General features: G+C 37.5%; 1 protein-coding gene across 10 annotated transcripts in view; it reads left to right on the forward strand.

Annotated features, from left to right (window-relative positions):
• The window catches only part of IRS1 (insulin receptor substrate 1), a 301,946-nt gene that overhangs the window by 192,344 nt on the left and 90,370 nt on the right, over positions 1-19,232 (forward strand). For all 10 annotated transcript variants that reach the window (XR_006180410.1, XR_006180411.1, XR_006180416.1 and 7 more), the window contains one exon: positions 10,937-11,086. The gene's annotated coding sequence lies outside the window, so the exon portion shown is untranslated. The remainder of the gene's footprint in view (positions 1-10,936; positions 11,087-19,232) is intronic.

Below are 19,232 nucleotides of genomic sequence, written 5' to 3' on the forward strand. Positions count from 1 at the left end.
ATGAAATCTGTATCATGGCTACATGAATGTCCAACTCTACAGCAATAGTAAGAGTCTTCCCAAGGTCTTGTCTTGCTCGAGTGTATGAACAAACTAGATGCCATTAAGGAAATCTACTGTAAAGATTTCACAAGGGAAATTAGATTCTCCATCCTATTTTCCAAAGCCTGTCTCTGCTATTAGAAGGCACACAAGAGGCTCCCTTCACCATATTTAATTTACCAATTTTATTTGGACACTTGAAGAAACAAAGAAAGGCCAGGAAGTTGTAAATTCAATAATATAGAAGGTTTTCTTTAGTGAGAGTGGAAGTGGTTGCTGGCAAAGTACATCTAAAAACAGTATTCTCTTTCTACTCCTTTTACTTGGCAAAGATATGTGATATTCACTATTAGGGTAAAATTATGTGAAGCAGCTGCACTGACAGATAAGATTAATTATCCTTTGCATTGCTGACATTAACCCTACTTGTCATCGGGGCTGTGGAAAGAGGAGTACCTCCTCATCAGGTCACTTTGTGAACACATTTACTACCAATATGCTACTTCAAATTATCATAAAATCTAATGGGTCAAAATGGAGGCAGTCAGCTGTAGTTTCCTATCAACGTGTCAGGATTATCATCTCTCAGATTTAAAAATGAAGAGGAAAAATACTAGTTGCAATCACCTAGACCATAGAGTTTCTGCATAGACTGTAGAGTTTCTGTAAGGTGTGTATGTTTTAAATACCTTTGTAAGCAACATGCCACATGAACCTGAGATAATGTCATTAGATAGATCTGAGTCTGAAAGCTCTCATTGGCTCTTTGCACCAGTTTGCTTTGTATCAATGTAGTTTGAATGTGAACAGGAAGAAATAGTGATGTACCATATGGAGGCCATCCTTCTAAAATGTCTGGCAGGCAAGTTTTGTATGAAAAGGCAATTCTAGTTTGTTTTTTGTCTCTGCTTCTCTGTTCCAATAGCCAGGGTAATGAGCTAAATAATTATTCCTAGTGTTGGAAAACACTACCAGAAAAAAGGACCTGAGCCGCTCTGACAAACAGCTGGCCAAATGTGTCATGCTCAGGTGAGAGCAGTTTGTCTGTCACCTCTCTGACTGTGCTGTCTGGATCCTCTCCTTTTAGGTTAAATGTGAGGCTCTGTGGAGCTCTGCTAGTGAAAGGTGTCACGATGGCAGCTTGGGATTGACAAGGTCCTTGGTCCCTGGTGGCATGACTACTGCCAAGGAACGTTGATGTAATTCTTTGTGTGCCGTGAGGATATTTGCCAGGGCACATTGTTAGGCACAAGGAGCTGGAAGCCTCAAGATTGTTCCCTAGCCTTTATGAGATTTCCAATGAAAGGACATGGTGTCCATACGCTTACAGAGACTGAAATTCTGAATAACTGTATTGATAGTAAATTCTCTAATGGATTCCTGGAAGAAAATGAGAAAACAGCAGTCTGGGATTAGAACATAACTCTATTAATAAAAAAAAAAAAAACAAAAAACTTATCTCTTGTCATACTAAGGTCACATTTCACATGAGATTGGGACATTTTTCACTGCTAAACATCTATGCTGGATATGAGACAATGAGCAATCAAAACTGTACATGTAAAAAATATCTCTGCAAAGAGAAGAAAATGCAGATGTTTGTAGATAGATCTTTGTAACTTAGCAGGCTAGGGTGGTTCATCCCTTAGTTTGAAACACTAAACTCATCAAAATTATGAAAGCCATGAAGAAGTATAAAGTGTTAACTTGATTAAATTTGGAACGGAGCTGCCCACCTGTTCTTCTAAATATAAGTGGCTCTGCAACATGACCTGCTCAGTCGTCAGAGGGGGGAATAAGTCAGTGGAAGCTTGTGCTGGGCTCTGTCCATGATGGGGCAAGCCAAGGAAGGCAGAAGCCTGTAAGAATGCTTTGGCGCTACTTCCTGGCTCCCACTGTGACTTTAGATACATATCCCTTCATGTAATACTTTTTTCAAATGTGTATATTCAGCTCTAACGGCTCGTTGATCCTAGCTAAGCTCTTTGGCTTGGCTCTGCTGTCAAGTTTTCTTGTTTGACCAAGTCTAGTGTGTTATGTGCCTCGAAGCTATAGACACTTCCTTAATACATGAAAATAAATTCAACAGCTCTATTGTGATCACTTGTTGAAACAGCTCTGACTTATCACACTAAGGTTTCCTGATGCTGACAAGCTAAACAACTTTCACTGGTGCAAAACCCTGCTGAGCAACCTGCTTCCAGATCTTATCCACGGTTTGAAGGAGGTGTCTTACAGGAGCTCGTTTAAACAACTTCACACGTCCTTCTCAATAGAATTGAGCTGCATAATCCTCATGAATGTCTTGACTTAAATATTGAATCTCAATGCATGAGTGCTTAGTGGGTGACAGTCACCATCCAAGTACTACTAATCAGGTTTTTATTTAAATGAGTTGAAACTACATTTTGAGAGCTTGGCATGCTTGCCAGTTGCAACTCAGAGCAGAGCTCTGAAGTGCTCTTTTTAATTCTGCACATTCCTCTTAGGTACATTTTCTATCTTACTGTCCTGCAGGTATCTTCCTCTGCTATTGGTTTCCTAAAAAGACAAACCTATTACTTATTCCATCTAACATATTCAATTTCATAAAAGGCCCTGGTTATCAAGTATTAAATATCTGTTTTGGTGAAATAATGTTGTATTTCAGTTGGTGCTGTAATTCTGCCCTCCCCAGCTGCTCCCTATGTCGGTTGATCTTCAACCTTTTTAGGGCACACTGGTTAGCAGCTTCCTTTTAAAAGTTATTTTTTTTCCTGAGGCACAGGTTTGAAGACGCAGCCCACCTACTGACAGTAATAGTGCTGGTGTGGCTTTTGTAATTTAATGGAGTGTTGGCATTAAAATTCTATCTCTGCTCTAATCTTATACATTTTACTTATATACATCATTTGTTACCAGATTAAAAATTGTAGTTCTAGTGACTGCCACGGTAATTTTGAAATAGCTGTATATATTGCATAAATAACAAACCTTTCAGCTGAGAAATGATTTACATCTTCCCAAGTTGCAGGTTTTCTTTGTAAGATTTATTAAACTCTCAAAGGGGACTTTATTTTTCCCTTCCTTTCCTTGCCGTTGTATCTGTAATTCAGCACTTGCAGAAAGCACAGGGGAGCAGCAGCCCTCTGCAAGCAGGCAGGCTGACAACAAGTAGCGCTGGCTCAGGGTCTGACCCACGTGCCTTTGCTGCAATTACACCTTAGCTCCAGCTCTGCAACATTCAGTCTCTTCTGAGCAAGGATTAAAGGCATAAAAATAAATTGTGCAAGATTCTTTCTTTATGATGATCTTTCGCTTTGGGGAATTCCATTAGAGATTTGCTTTTTGGACCATAAAGCTGCTTTGAAATCTCTTCTAAATTGGATGTGAATTCTAGTTTCCTGAGATAAATAAAAGCAACATTGGAATCCTGTTTTGTCCACTTGCCAAAATTAGGTCCATAAGGGCAGCCAGAATCTATTATTGGCTTACACTGGTGAAGATCTTCTGATGTTGAAGGTTGAAACTGTGTAACTGACAGTGGAATTTGGCTCCTGGCCTTTAGGCTTTCAGCTATGCTTTATAAATACACAGTTCAAACAGAACTCTTGTGGACTAGATATAAAAAGTATAAAAAGAGGATACTAGGGGGGAAGTGATGAAGAAAAGGTACTTTTCATGGAAGTCTGTATATACAGTCATGTAGGCTTATAAGTGTGTGAATGCTCTAATGCATATTTTTCCTTTGTATTTAAATGAACTTATATTTGCAGGTTTTAATATAAATATAAAAGTTTATTTTGTTATCACTTCCTTCCAGAAGATGATTATTTTTGGAAATGTTTAGTATGTGTGCATGAAATGTTAGTCTTAATATTTGCTCTAACATGAAGAATGGGTGTCAGCTTTGCCAGTTGGTGCAGTGCGTAATGCCCATCTGGCAGTGCTTAGGACAGAGATGCCATTATAACACTGTGTTAGGAGAAGTAGCTGCTGCCTTGTTTTTTCTTTTTTTTTTTCTTTTTTTTTTTTTTTTCCTTATTGGTTTTTATTCTTACATCCTCCTTCCATCTTTTTAAAACTCTTTTTTTATGACATGGTTAAATGCTATGGTGGTTATATTTTTAGTTGAATGCTTCTGTTGTCCACCAGGAAGATTCAGTGGTCTCTTTGTATAGGTAAAGTTGGGAGCTAGGAACTTAAATGCTCAAGTTATAGTAGTGGCTTCTTCTAAATAAAATAAAATAAAATAATAAAATTTGACTGTTAAAGTTTTATGTTTTATGCATACTCTTTTTAACCAGTAGTATTGTATCAAAGAGTTTAGGGAATGATGGGAATGGCCACTCTTTATCAATTCTAGAACAACAAATTCAATTTTCACTCATGCTGTTGTAGTACATCTTCACTGAAGCAGAGTGAATTACTCAAGGTTTGAATGCTGACAGTCTGCCTATTGTTGTCCTTCTTTGCGCTTTTTTGCTGGTCATGTCTTCACAAGGCTTGGCGACTTTAGGCAATGAAGTCCATCTCTGTGAGAAGAGTGAGCTGTTCTAAATTTTCAGGGGAGCAACAAAGGCAGATAAAGCCAGCCTGCTTATCTGTGTTCTAAGCATTGCTTGTCAGAGCGCTGATGTTTTATTATAAGGGAGGGAGTGATACATAATATATAATAGCATCTGGAGTGGGCGCAAGGCCCGCTGTGGAGTAAGAGCTGCATTGTACATATGTTTACTTAAAATCTATGGGGCCTTTCACTGGAAAACTGGAAAGAATTTCTCCTATCTTCCCTGTCTGGTATGAAAGTGTAGCCTATCTCTAGTAATGGGTTTTGCCTTGAATTTTTGCCATCTGATATCTGCAAACTAATTGCTTTAGAGAAGACTTCTGCTTTTCTAGTTCCTTGTGCTTGTCTAGAATTTATCTTTTAGTCAGAAATCTGTTTTCTCACAGTTTTTGTTAATGTATTTCTGGATTTGCTGGTTCTTAACTTGGTTTTTTGACAAATTTGCTGCAGAGGTTGGTTTACCCTTCAGTGGGAATAGAGAATTTGGGATTATTGGATCTTTCCTTTCTGACTCTGAAAGCTGGAAGGGAAGTTAAAACAGAAAGGCACTTCTCGAGGAAACAGCTGTACTGGTGGCCCCTTGGGGATTCCTCTGAAAACGTGGGTTTGCAGGCTTGGAGATGGATGAACGTTTTGTCATCCGAGCCCATCTAGCAAATATGTTAGAATTATGCTCAAAGCTGACAAAAAAAAAAAAAAAAAAAAAAAAAAAAGAATACTCCTGGCAGTCGTGTGGAGGGAAAAAAAAAGTGCTCCAAAGCTTTAACTTTTTCCAGTAGCTGCAATAAGACTTAAAATTAGGCTCCTCTCTTGGTGTGTTACAGGGGATGTGTAAGAACACTTTTTTCTTTGAGCTACTATGTGTATTTTATACTCTATAATCTTGTGTTTTTGAGTAAAAGGTTCAAATTTCAATGACTGAAGACAACTAGTAGGTAGGGACTGGGTGCATGAGAAATCAAACAGTTGTGAAAGAAGGTACTGAGCATCTTCTCCGTGTGTTACCCCTCTCCTCATCCATGAAGATAATAACACTTTACCAGTCTGTAACATTACGTAGCATACTCAAACATTTTTTTTTCCTCTTACTTTTCCATCAGCTTTAGCTTCAGCTAATGATTTGTGAAACTATAAAATAAATGAGCTACAGTGATATGAGGAACGAAATCCTTTTGAACAGTGTGGCAAGTAATGTGATTCTGGCTTATGCTATGGAGCAGGGTGACAAAATGACCAGAAGTGGAGTAAGAAAGTTGATATGGTTGCTGCTCCCAACTCTTCCTGACAAGATGCGGGGCAGTGGCTGGCAGGGGAAGTTGGGGGAACGCAGAGGCAGGTGCTGGGCTCCAGTCTGTCCAGGGCTGGGTCACCCAACAGGGTGTGGGGCTGCTGCTTTGAGGGCTGGTGCTTTCGATAGTGCTCTCCTGCTTCTCTAGCTAGAAAAATAAGGCATTAAGATAGCCTTGTTCAGCGTGGATTACTTGAAAAGCTTTACTACCACCTCAAATTACATAGAAAATTTGACACTCTAGCAAAAACGTATGTTTCTGGTCAGGTAACTAGTGTGTAAAAGTCAAAGAGACAATAGGGACATGGGAGGCCGTTGTTTCTGAATCTGCTTCATAATGACCACAACTTGCTGTGGCTGTGCCTGCCTTCTCCTGGCTTGCTGAAGAAAAGGTGTAGAAAGAGGCAGTGCAGCTGTGATATGAAGGCACTGGTGCACATGAGGTGATGTATAGGACAGCATGGTAATCATCAGGCTCCAAGTAGCCTGTGACTTTAATGGAAAACATAGGATCATGTACAACACTATGCTTGGAGGCTTCCTTTGTTACATTTTGTATTGTAGCTGATAGCTGGAGACCAAGAAAACTAGTTTCTGTTGCCTGCTGGGAGTCACTTACTAATAAACAAATGATCCTCTTAATTTAGTGTTCGAGGTTTTTACTCTTGAATTTTTTTTTTTTTGAGAATACAAAGGCATGAATTATGCAAACAGATTCTACTACTGTAGATGCTGAACTTCTGGAATAGCTCTGATTTCATATATATGAGTAAGTAATATACTGGCATGAAATGTTAAATGACTTTTGAAGAGTCTTACTATTAATAAAACCAGAGGAAGATTTGCCATCTTTTTGTTGCTCATAAAATTAAGCTTAATCTTTCCCAAGTCACTTTCTTTTCCGTCTTCTGGTAAGAAATAAAGCAAGAGTAAAGCATTAATAAAGAGAAATTAATAAAGAGAAATAAAGTAAGAGTAAAGCATTTACCACAGACTTCATCTGCAGAAATCTACTACAAAGTTTGTAAACTCTTCCTTTGCCTCGTAGGAAGGAATTATGACAAATGATAAGCTATACTCTGTGCTGTTGCTTGCAAACTTTGAATTGCTGTAAGCAAGGCATCCTGCCGAATAGCTGAACAGTGTAATGTAAGACTTGGCACTGGCTCTTCCTGCAGGTTTAGCCAGGGTCTCAGGTGCTTTTTCTTGGTATCACAAACTTAGTTGTCTGCACCATTAGAATCAAATACAGAAATGAGAAGTGAGCAAAGGGGTTTTAGCTGTCTTTGGGTTACTGAACCTTCAAACAATCAGAAGGTGTTCTGCTGTAACCTGTTTTTCAAAATAATAAAGATGAAAGTCAAGATTTTGTCTTAATCCTCTGAAATTCAGGGCTGAAAGGAGGGAATAGGTGGGTGACTAAGCGCCTCCTGACTGCCATTCACTCAGCATTTATTCAGGTAGTTGTGTTCTGTGTGTAAGAAGGCACCCATTTATAGGGTAACTTCACACTGGCTGGGGGTGGTAGGCTTTTTGCAATGGAGTAGAGCATGAATTTTTGCCTCTGGAAGTGACAGAAATCATTGCTTAATTAGGAAAATAATTGTGGAAAAGGGGAAAAAAATTTCAGGGGTAGCAAGCTGCCTTGTGGAGGCTTTCTGAACAGGAATGCCAGGCTGTTGGGGACACAGAATGCCTCTTGTGCTGGCTCAGAACAAGTGCCATCAGAAGCCTTGCTGCTATGTTATCCAGGCTTACTTTTACTGTTTGAATTCTGTAAAGGCTTTTGTATCTCAGATCTGGTTTTACTGAACTAGTGGCTCTTCAAGTTATGTTTCCAACATTCTGAATGTTATGTCTCTTGTGCCAGATGTTATTTAGAAGAGGTATTTCTCTTTATGTTGGCATGCCTCATTGAGCAAAGAATCACAAATTTCTGCTTTTTTTTTTACAGTTTAAAAATGTGCATAACCAGAAATTTAACTGAAGAAGTCTTGTGTGCCTTTTGCAGTTTTGAGATGAAAAACTTTGTAATATTGGAATGATATCTAAACACTGAAATAGTTAAAAATGGCAGTATTAAATAGACTTTACTTTTTCACAAACATCAACATGATTGTAATTATGAAAGGATGAGCTTGAGTGTGATATTCACTATTTTTTTCTTACTGGAAATGTATTTTTTTTTCCCTGTAGTTGCAGTGAAATCATGGATTTGATTTTTATACACATTTTTGTCACAAGAATTTTGACTTATTTCAGGAACCTACTTTTGTTACAAATTCTTAACCTCTTGTTGTAAGGAGCTTAGAGTCTGGTTTTACTTTGTGAATGCTGATACAAAGTTAATGATTACTGTAGCTGAATACTCTAATGTACTCTGTACATAAAAGGTATCTTCTATTTTAGGTTAGTATTTCAGATGTCTGGATGCCTCCATCTGTATGTGGCCAGTGTGAATATGGCTGATCTTGACAACATCTAAGAACTATGTGGTGGCATATGTGAAATAAGTTTGGATGTCCTAGCTTTTATGGAGACAGACCTGTGGCACAGGAGCTGTATCTGCAATTGATACTTCTCCTGCTTTTGATGCAGACACAGGGTGAATGAAAAGGAAATTAATCACCCTGGTGACCTGTGGATGCTATTCTATGAGTCAAATCTTAGACACCTCAGTGAGAAATTCTTCTGGCTCCACTTATTTTGTACCTATTTGGGAATCTTCACCTCTAAGGCCCCAGCTAAGAATGTATCCCACGATACTTACCTAAGATAGGGTCTACCTTTTCCCTCTGGAATATTTTAGTGAGGGAGTTATGTATAAGGGTGTATAATGTATAAGGGTGAATACTTAAATGACAAAATCTCAAGCAACTACTCTTTTTCTTCGTCCTTCCAAGGCAGCTGATCTTGTTTCCTTCCTGGTAGATTACTGTTGGTTGGCTTTCCCCTTCTCAGGGAATAACAGCATCGCTGAATGGGTGCTCCTGTGTAGTTAAGTCCAGTGCCTATCAATAACAGAAAAGCAAAGACAGTAGCACCAGCAATTAAGGCACTTTCTGTTTATCATTGAGCTAGTATTTTTAGGAAGCTGATGGAATTTGGCTTGTCATCTAACACGCGATTCTTTTGCCAAATGTCAGGTCTCCTGACCGGCCACCCAAGTTACTCTGCCAACTGTCATCCTCTCTTGCAGAAAGAGGAATGCAATGGAATTGGCAACTTGATGAAGAATTAACAGCCTCTGCCAGCGAGCTCTAATTAAACAGCTATATAGACAACAGCTGTGAAAAATTCATCAATCATAGAATGTTTATTATTGGAATTAAAATGCCTCATAACTAATGTATAGATTTACATTGATTAACATCTCCTAGAAGGAACAATCTGTGTCTTACAACTTACTGTGGGCATTTTAAATGTCTGTATCACTTGCATTGTCACCAATCTGCCTCTGGTTAGTTGACTGTAGTTAAAAGGTTTACCAACTTCTTTGCAGCAAATCAGGATCTAAAGCTGTAGAACTGCAACCCTGAACACTTCAGAAGAACTCTGAATTCCTGTCAACATATGGACTGTTGGATGGTATACCAGTCTTCTAGGCACATGGACAAGACTCTGGTTTTTACACTTGAAGCAATGCAGCAAAGAATAATCTTACTGCATCAACTTAAAAACCATGTGGAGCTCAGAAATAAAATGAAACAGGGCAACTTGTTATGATCTTATCTTGGTATTCTCCTGTACAATTTAACAGTGTTTGTTTGCTTTTGTTTTTTGGATAGGAGGTGTTCTCTTCAGGTAGTGTATGTTGCAGTCAAGCTTTTAAAATGCTATACTGTATGTAGAAAATAACAGAGTCATTAAGGTTGAAAAAGACCTCTGAGATCATCTAGTCCAACCATCAACCCATCCTCACCATGCCCATCAATCCATGTCCCTCAGAGCCACCATTTTCTTGAAAATGTCCAAGATCTGTGACCCCACAGACCCTCCCTGAGCAGTTCATGCAAATACCTCACCACTCTTGTTGAGAGGAAACTTAACATCAAACCTAAACCTCCCCTGTGCAACTTAGGGCTGTCACCTCTTGTCCTATCACTGCTACCTAGGAGAGGAGGGTGACACCCCAAACCTGCTTTCAGGGAGTTGCAGGGAACAATAAGGTCTCCCCTGATCCATGTGATTTGGAGTCAGTGCAAGACCTGAAGTCCCCTTAAGTCCTCAATGTTTGTCATGTTCTGGCTAGAACCTGTTGCATAAGTGGAACAAACTTTCAAGTTAGAGCTCTAATACAACATAATTTTTCCTGAAACATGAAACTTGCAGGAAAAAAGCAAGCAAGAAATGAACTCCCAGGTCCTGAACCCATGATGAGGTCTCTTGCTGTCTTCAGTGATAAAGAAATAGTGCTTCCAGTGTTGTGCGTTCAGTAAATGCTTTTCCTCATCTAGAAAAAACAAATTCTTGAAATATTCAGTGACACTAACAGAGTTTGAAAGTTGTATTTGAAAAAAAATTAAGTAATTAGAAAACTTCAATGGAGAAAAGCTGTTTTAATTTTTGAGTAGATAAAATGCATGGAGTCAAATCCTGAAATGCTTTTGTGGCACGTCACTCAGCCGTGCCATTTCTCCGCATTAGCATCTTGTTCTAACTTATAACGCAGAAGGAATTTGGAGGTCTCAGAGCAGGCTGACTGGATATCTTTCTAAGCATAAAAATAAAAGCAAGTATAAAACATGGTACAGAGGTCTAATCTTTGGATTCCTGCCAGTTAAACTCAACCAGTTAAGACTACATGTCCATACTGTAAACTGTTTTCTATTTCAGATTAACTCCTAGTCCAGACTCATGTCTGCATGCTGTAGGAAATACTTTTTTGGTGAGGTATTTAATATCAATTCTTATTGTATGATTAAGTTAAAAGGTAAAGAAGTTTGGTGGTTTTTTTTTTTAATGAACAACTGGGATTTCTGTCAAGAGATGAAGGCTATGTTTGTAACATAGTTCATTCAGTAAACTGTAACATGTTTTTTCTTTCCTTTTGATAGGCATTTTTTCACATGCTGAGTGCGGCCCAGACCTCATTAAATTGTTTTCGTAGCAAGATGAGGAAAGGGACCTTATGGATGGATCTACTGACAGATAGTTTTCAACTTTCACACGGACTTGGTCCTGAAGTACCCTTGACTTGAGTAAAGGTAAGACTGAAAAGCATTGTAGCATTTTCTCATAAGACTGAATTGCACACTCCCTGTTATTTAACACTTGCCACAACACAAGACAAGGTAAAATCAACAGAAATAGTAGAATCTTTATGAATACTTAGTGGATTTTGCAACAACTCGTAAAGACTGTAGTCCTGTTCAAGCTGATTTTTCCATTTACGTGGAGAAATGAGCTGGCAGAATGTGCCTTGCACTTAAGCATATTCACTTTTTAGCCATGCACCAGGGGCAAACCTAACTCTAGATAATATATACTGTATGTTGGTGAGGCAGATCTGTTAAGTTGCCATTCCCAAAACATAATTTCTGACGTAAGAATATTACTCTTATAAATTTGTCACATACTCGTGTGTTCTGAGGGATTTCTGTGCCAAGTCCTGTGTATGTAGTTCTTAAGATTTGCCTTAGGGTGTTAAGAGAACATGGAGCTTCTAGCAAGAGAGGTTTTAAAAGGCATTAGCCTTTTCCCTACTGCAGTGTTTGACTTCACTGCCATCCTTGCAACATTTATTCTATTTAAGTCAGAAATACTCCTCATTCAGCAGAGAAGTTAATCAGTGTAGGCTGTAAATATTTATTTGTTTTTTTAATAGCAGAAATTATGTTATAAATGACTCTCATCTATTGTAAAAGCCTGCTGTTAGTTTGTAACCTAGGTTTTTCTTGCAATAGCTGTTGGTGTTGCAAAAGTGAAACATGAATTTGGTATTAATTCTGGAATAACCAACCAGTCACAAAATGTGTAACCTTGCTGCATTTAAAAATTTGACTTCAATACAAAAAAGATTTATGATGCATATTGACAGATACTAAATGAATTTACTCTTTACTTTCAGAAAACTACTTTTGTCAGCTTCTCAAATCTAAATTAGTACGAGTCCATATTTATGAAAAACATTACATCTAAGGTCTAAGCATGTTATGATACTTGGTTAAAGTTCTCAGCTTTTCAAATAAGTGTAAAAAAAAAGTGTGCATTTTCTTTTTATTGAATGCAACTTCACAGATGTTTCTGAAAATTTGATAGCAAAATTATTTTTTTGAGAAAGTTGTGGGCTTTTTATAATATTTTTTTGGTAGTAATGACTGTTTTTATAACGCTGTGAATGTGTTATAGTAGTGTTCCAAACTGAGCTTTTGTCAGTATTTGAAAGTGAACTAAAATAGCATTTGCTTTAATTCACCCTGCTGTTTAAAACACCCTGCTGTTCTGTGTATGGGCATTCTTATTTCAGATTACAAGTCCAAATTAGCAAGATATTTTAAAGTATATTTTATAAGTCACTTCTACATAGAAATGAGACAGAAGTTTATACTGCAGTAGCACTGTCTCAGAATGATGAGCTGCTCCATAGTTGTGCTTCGTGCAGGACACACGTTCTGTACTATAACAAGGCCCAGCATCATAAACAAGGAAAGCTAAAGAAATTCAAGACAGAGATGGGGTGTAACAGAGAGGAATTATCAAAACACAATTTCTGCTGAGAATGAGAGGATCTGCTCAGAGAACTATGTTTTGGAGAAAAAATTAAGAGAATGAGAAATGACAAGATTAGCTTAATGGAGAGAAAAACCATGTTAGGTATGGAGGACAAAGTATCTTACAAATGACAGAAATAGAGGCAGTATGCAGAGAGCTACGTTGGGGAAATTGTGTGCGTAACAGGCAGAAATAAAACACACGTATCTAAGTTTACTCTAGAAATCTGAAAAAGTGCCTTAATGTTTTCCCTTATTTTAAAAGGTTTTGCTTTTGAATATTGAGAGAAATCTTCACTTTAATACCTTAATCAATGCTGTCTTTTTTCTGCAACTACTGTCTTTTTCACACTAAGTCCAGTCTGGACTGCTGGTCAAACACTATTGAGCCATTTACATTGATTAAAGTTTTTCCAATTCTGCAACATCATCTCTAATGCTATGAATGAATCTAATGACCTAATCATCTTTCTCTGTATGTGTTTTTGTTACTTCTGTCTTTTGAGAAGTTTGGAAGGTTATCCAGCTGTTGATGCACTGGATTCTGTGTTGTCGGTATATTCACAATGAAGCAAATATGAAAGGTGTTGAAATTCTTTTGAACTAAGATGAGTGCTTTATGTGTGCTCAGGTGCATAGTTGGGGACACTGAGATGTCACCATAGAGAGAATATTACTTTTATATCTAGATCTCGTGCATTGGTATGAAAATCAAACCACGCGTTTTTTGGGGATATTCCCCAGATTAAGCTTGTTTTGAGGATTTCCAAGTAAACATTTATGAATATGCATGTATAAATGAGATTATTTGTAGATTTTAATCATGACTTCCATGTACAGTGCTTGTCACTTTAGCTTCTGAAACACTTCCCATTTCAAGGGGCAATTCCTTGTTTTTTGTTGTTTTGTTTTTAATTAGCTATTGCCTGCTTTGTACTTATAAAGATATTCTAGGTGATTCGAAACTGTGGAATAGTGTCATTTGGTCTGATATTCAGAGAAGCCATCTGGACTCATCACTGACCTGTAAGGTGTATCAATTTAAGTAAAATACTGCATAAAGCTGACAGTTGTTTTGTAGATGAAAATCTTACAAAAGCAAAGTTAGTTTATATCTGTGTGAATGGGAAACAGATAAGATTGTTATGTCATTACCTACATGCTTTTTTTCCTTGTTTGTTTTTTCCTTCTCTTTTCTTCCTACTCAAACACAATTTAATATGAACTCATCTAGTCCAACAGTAGCTCAGCACAATCATCCGCTAGCTTCAGATGGCATATGTGTGTATATATATATATATATATATATATATATATATATGTGAATTCCTCCTATGCTGATGCTTTTTTAAAAGGTTGACGTATGATGCAAATCAGAAATAGTTTTAAATAGTTAACTAGTAGCACAACGTCTTTACGCAGTATGCTGCTGCCTGCATGTAACTATAGAAAAAACCCACAGGTATTGGCACAGATGGGAGGAACAATCAAAAACCCGTTATCAAAATATCTTAATTTTCAGAGGGGATTTCCCATTCCTGTGCAGGTGTGGTTACATGTTTTCAAGTTTGATAAAGATAGCAATGAGAGCTGGAATATTTTTAGCATCCTTTTAAAAGAGAATGTATTAGAATAACTGCAGGTATGTGTGTCTTTCTCAGGGAATCTTCCTGAACAAGCACTCATTAATCCATGAGATTTTACTCAGTGATTTACTTTATAAGAAGATATTTCTGATCCACCTGAGTTTATATTGACTTCTGCAAAGTTTCTGAGTTGCTTGTGACTGAGAGTTGTGAATTTTCTCCCTTCCCTGTGCAGGTGTGCTGCCTGTGTCACTTCCCCAGCCCCTCTTGGCTTGTGCTACATGCAGAGCATCAGTGCTCGGGGTCAGTAGTAGGTGAGATAAGAGAAAGGGATAACAGTGAGCACTACAGGCTGCAGTTTCCAGAGTGGCTGTGAATCAGAAACTCACCTGTGCAAGGTTTTCATTAATGTTTTATTTCTTTATTTTAATCCTAACCAAATATAACTTGGACATATTGCTCAAGAAATAAAGAACTGAATGAGCAAAGACCTGCTGAGGAGGTGATGGTTGAACTCTTGGGTAACGAATGAAGAGGAAAGTACTTTCTGCTTTAAGTAGTAAGGAGCTTTATCTCCCTTTTGAAAAGTCAATAGACACATCCATCAGGCAGTCTGACAGGAAAATTAAATTGGGTTACAGCACTGCAAGAAGTCCAGATTACGTTCCTGCTGAGCAGTAACAAATTGTGGTGAACTTCATAAAAAAAAGAAAAACTTATCCCTGATTTTTTACAAAATAATCCCGTCCAGATCTAGACAGTGCTAGAAAAGGTGCTGCGGAGACTTCTGGAACTTTGGTGTTCCTTAATAAGGAAATGAAATTATAGATACGATTTTCCTGCAGAACTGCTTGTGTTCAGTGTTCCTTTTTAATAACACCAAATCTGCACCAAGACTGAATGGCTTTGTTTATTGCAGAATGGAAAAATGAAAAATATTATTTTCCTGGCCTTGGATAGTACGTTGTCTGTCCTGGTTGTGGTAGGTCACTAAGTTCTACTAAATGTGATAGGAGAGGCAGATATTCTACTAGAGATCTCAATAGAACAACATTTTATTTTACCCCCAGTGAACTTAAATTCAGTAATCAAATAAAGAATATTTTAATCCAAATCACCTTTTGGATATATTTCAAATAGACTGGCATTTTAGTAACCTTTCTTAATCTTCCATTTATTTAGAGAGGTGCTCTTACATGCAGCTGAGATCCAGGTGCTTTTCAGCTTGGTGATATTCATTTCTAGAACCATAGCCTATCTCTGCTTCTCTTATCTCTCCATCTTGGGCTCTGAATATTCTCCAAATTGAGGCAGCTTCTCAGGGCTATTAAAGATGGGGCTGAAGATAGGAATTCATGGAAACAGGTCCAGAGTTGTTTTCAAGCTTGTGAACTTCAGCCAGCTGTTCCATTAATGTGACTGTCAGATTTTTAAACAAAATCTGAAACAACAGGGTTTCTAATGTCATATTCTTTGCACTTTCTGAAAAGCTATGTATTCATATGAAAAATTAATATTAACTGTTCATGTATTTGTGTGTATACAGGAACATAGGATAAACTAGAATGAGAATGTGGGATTCTAGTGTGTTTTTTTTTTTTTAATGAAAGAAAATTCTTCCTCTAAACTCCTCATGATCTCTCCCAGAACAATCACATTTAACTATATTACTTAGGCTATTTTTGAATAACAATTATTTTTAGGTCCCTCCGTTCCCCCCCTCAAAAAAAAAGAGCAGTAGTCACTGTCTTTTGCTCTTTCTCATTAGGCAATAGAAGTAAAATGCTTCTTTTACTGGCTTCTGCATTACACATTGCACTCTTGCCTTAAGCAATTCAAAACCAAAATAAATCTTAACTCACAGAAGGTATAAGTATGAGGAATCTCATCTTTCTTCTGGAATGGCTCAGGGGCTGATTGTTTATTTAACAAGTTGGTGCCCTGATTTTACCACTGACACTGACAAAAATCCATCACTCACAAACTGAAATTGCAAAAAGGGAGAGAATCAGAAAGATATGAGTCAGTACTCAAAGCTATGAAGATCTGCTGATGTAGATGTTTGCAGTCATTTTTAACTATATTTAAAAATCGCAGTGCTGGTGATCTTAGGATGCAGTAATGCTCTGATGTAACCAAACCAAATGAAGTTTTTCTAGCTAGTTTGAGGAAGAGGAAATGAATCTGAAGAAAGATCTGGAAGACTGCTTTAAAAACCATAACAGACAAATGTGAGATTTGAATAGCGTGCACAGGATTTGTGCCACCTCACAAAAAAGTGAAAATGTTTCATCATTGGATGCCCAAAACCAGGGCTGTCGAGTAGTTATATTTGGGAATAGTCTTTTGTTCCATTCGCTGAAGTGGCTAGGAGTTGTGGGAGGCAGATGCAGACACTTTGTGTCTCTGTCACTAGCACTTCCCATGGAGCATGAAGTGCTGGAACCAACTGGGAGAGACAGTGCAGAAGCAGATATTTTGTTTGTGGATTATTTATGTAGGAAAAATACTGTATATAAACATCGATCCAAAAAACTTTTCATTGCTGTATGATTCCCTCCCCATTATACAGTGTTTTCAGTACATAAAACTTTGATCTACTCAGGCAACTTTCTTAAACTGTAAAACATTGGCTATCCGTCAAGGAAGGGATGACCTTTCCTATGCTCAGTCCCTTTCTTGCTTCTCATTTCCAATTTTTTTTTTTTTTTTTTTCATATTAGAAAGCAAGAAAAGTGAATGGAACAGACTAAGGAGGAGGAAGAAGATGGGAAAAGCACTTCTTATAAAATATGTAAAATCACATACCTAAAATATATTCTATTACCAAATCGGAAAGTGAAAAATTTCCCAGTAATTTACATTATTTCTAACTTCTTTGGAAAGAAAGGGCAGAAAGGAAAGTGAAGACATTTTATTTCATGTCGTGGATGTTCTTGCCTCTGTCACATGTGTTCCTCCTTTTTTTTATTTTATTTTATTTTATTTTATTTTATTTTATTTTATTTTTATTTTTACAAGATCAGGCTACCACATTTCCCTAGATGAGATTTCCTATGCTTGTCACAATTCAAGTCTCAGCAAGCTCTTGTACAATTGTTTTGAGTTCATTTCTGACAATGTGAATCTTGGCTTCTACTTTATGTACTGTATTAAGACAGAAAAGCAAATATTCAAGTAAGGAAATTTTTCACTGTCTTTGCATTACTTGGGATGCTTTTGTGTCTTTGGAACCAATATTTAAGTATGATTTCATCTTGTGACCAGACAAATATAAACAATTTGAAAGTAAACACTGTTCTTAAGGAAGAGAAGAGAATCCTGTTTGAGCACAGGATTCTGATGTGTTCAGATAACTTATATTGCTAAGTGATATGCATGTAAGAGGGTGGACATTGTAATTAAATTCTACTTCATAGCATCTTGATAACTACTTAAATTTAATGGTATGAAATTGAGCCAGACTAGAACGTGATGCTTTCTTGATTGCAAAAAGGGAATCTTGGATGGAGTAGATATGTGGTTTCTCAAATTACATAAAGTGGGTGAATCCAAACCCCCTTAATTTTTTTTCTGTATTATTTTGATTTGAGCACTGTGTAAACTTGGAGTTAAGAAGTGGAAAGTTTTATTTGACTTCAGTTTGAATTTAATCTGAAATGCTTTACTCAGCACTTAATATTTATGTCTTGCTCACTTGAAATACACATTAAAAATAATAATTTAAAAGTGAAGATAGCTTTAAAATAGCATACTGTATCTTCTAAACTGGAGTAAAACCAAGCATCTCAAGCTATCTTCAATTAAAAATCTTACTCTCCCTTCCTTACTCTCCCCTCCCTCTTAAGCAAATGGACTTGAAGCACTTTAAAAAACTTTGTAGAAACAATGTATCTTAAAGTAGCTTCAAGGTGAAAATGTTATTACTTGTTTCATTTCTGATAGTAAGATTTTTTCCTCAGTCCTTTTGTCTGGAAAGTTTTGACTCTGGTGTTCTAATTTGTTGAGGGGATTGAAAGGGGCAGGAAGCCAGGCTGGAGATGTATGTATTTTGATGAAAGCTTTGCAGTCAGTTCTGCTCTGTAGTCTTTTCTACGCTTGACTTGAACTGAGTAAGGGATTCTCTCCCATATCTACATCTGTAATTTCATTGTTTGACCTATTAACTAATGCATACAGCAAATCTTTTATTTACAATACGTGGTAGCAAAGAGTGCCTGCAAAATGGGCACTGAATTCTAATAAAAACTTATCACATTTCACATTATATAGTCACTGAGTTTGGTATTTTCTGATTTGGTTACACTAGATTACTTCATTGTATTTTGTGATTGAGAAGGGGGCATGACTTTTTTTGAACTATTTCATTTCCATGGCAGGGTGACTTAAATTAGTGCCTGACATCCTTCTAATATGCTTAGAAATCTTTGGAACAAAGATCTGAAATTTGAGCACTTTGATTCTGGTCGGATAAGAGCCCAGGGGAGAAGTTAGATGGGCTGGATCCACAAGCATTGTTCTATTGAAAACTTATCCAGGGTAGATCTTAGCATGTGTGTGAACATCACATATGAGTATCAGTGGATCACGTGGAGAAGTTACGGCTCAGCAGAAACTTTGTCCACCTCACAAAGAGAAAATGAGTCCAGGACTTCACTCAATGAGTGAAGTAAAAGAATGTGCCTGCTTTAATATTTAAGCCAGCAGTGTGCGTTTGCAGCCCCAATTCTGGGCTGCCTTAAAAGTGGAGTGGCCAGCAGTGACAGGGAGGTGATTGTCCCCATCTACTCAGCTCTTGTGAGGCTCCATCTGAAGTACTGGGCCTGGGGCCCCAGAAGAAGAAAGACATGGAGCTCTTGGAACAGGTCCAAAGGAGGGCCATGAAGATGATTAGAAGGCTGGAGCATCTCTGCTATGAAGAAAGGCTGAGGGAACCTGTTTATCCTGGGGAAGAGAAGGCTCTAGGGAGACCTCATTGTGGCCTTCTAATACTTGATGGGAGCATATAAAGAGGAGGGGGTGCAACTGTTTACATGGGTAGATAGTGATAGGAA

The sequence above is a fragment of the Lagopus leucura genome, unplaced genomic scaffold (assembly GCF_019238085.1).
Source record: "Lagopus leucura isolate 7727_CA_CO unplaced genomic scaffold, USGS_WTPT01 Super-Scaffold_100021, whole genome shotgun sequence".
In the NCBI taxonomy this organism is placed as follows: Eukaryota; Metazoa; Chordata; class Aves; order Galliformes; family Phasianidae; genus Lagopus; species Lagopus leucura.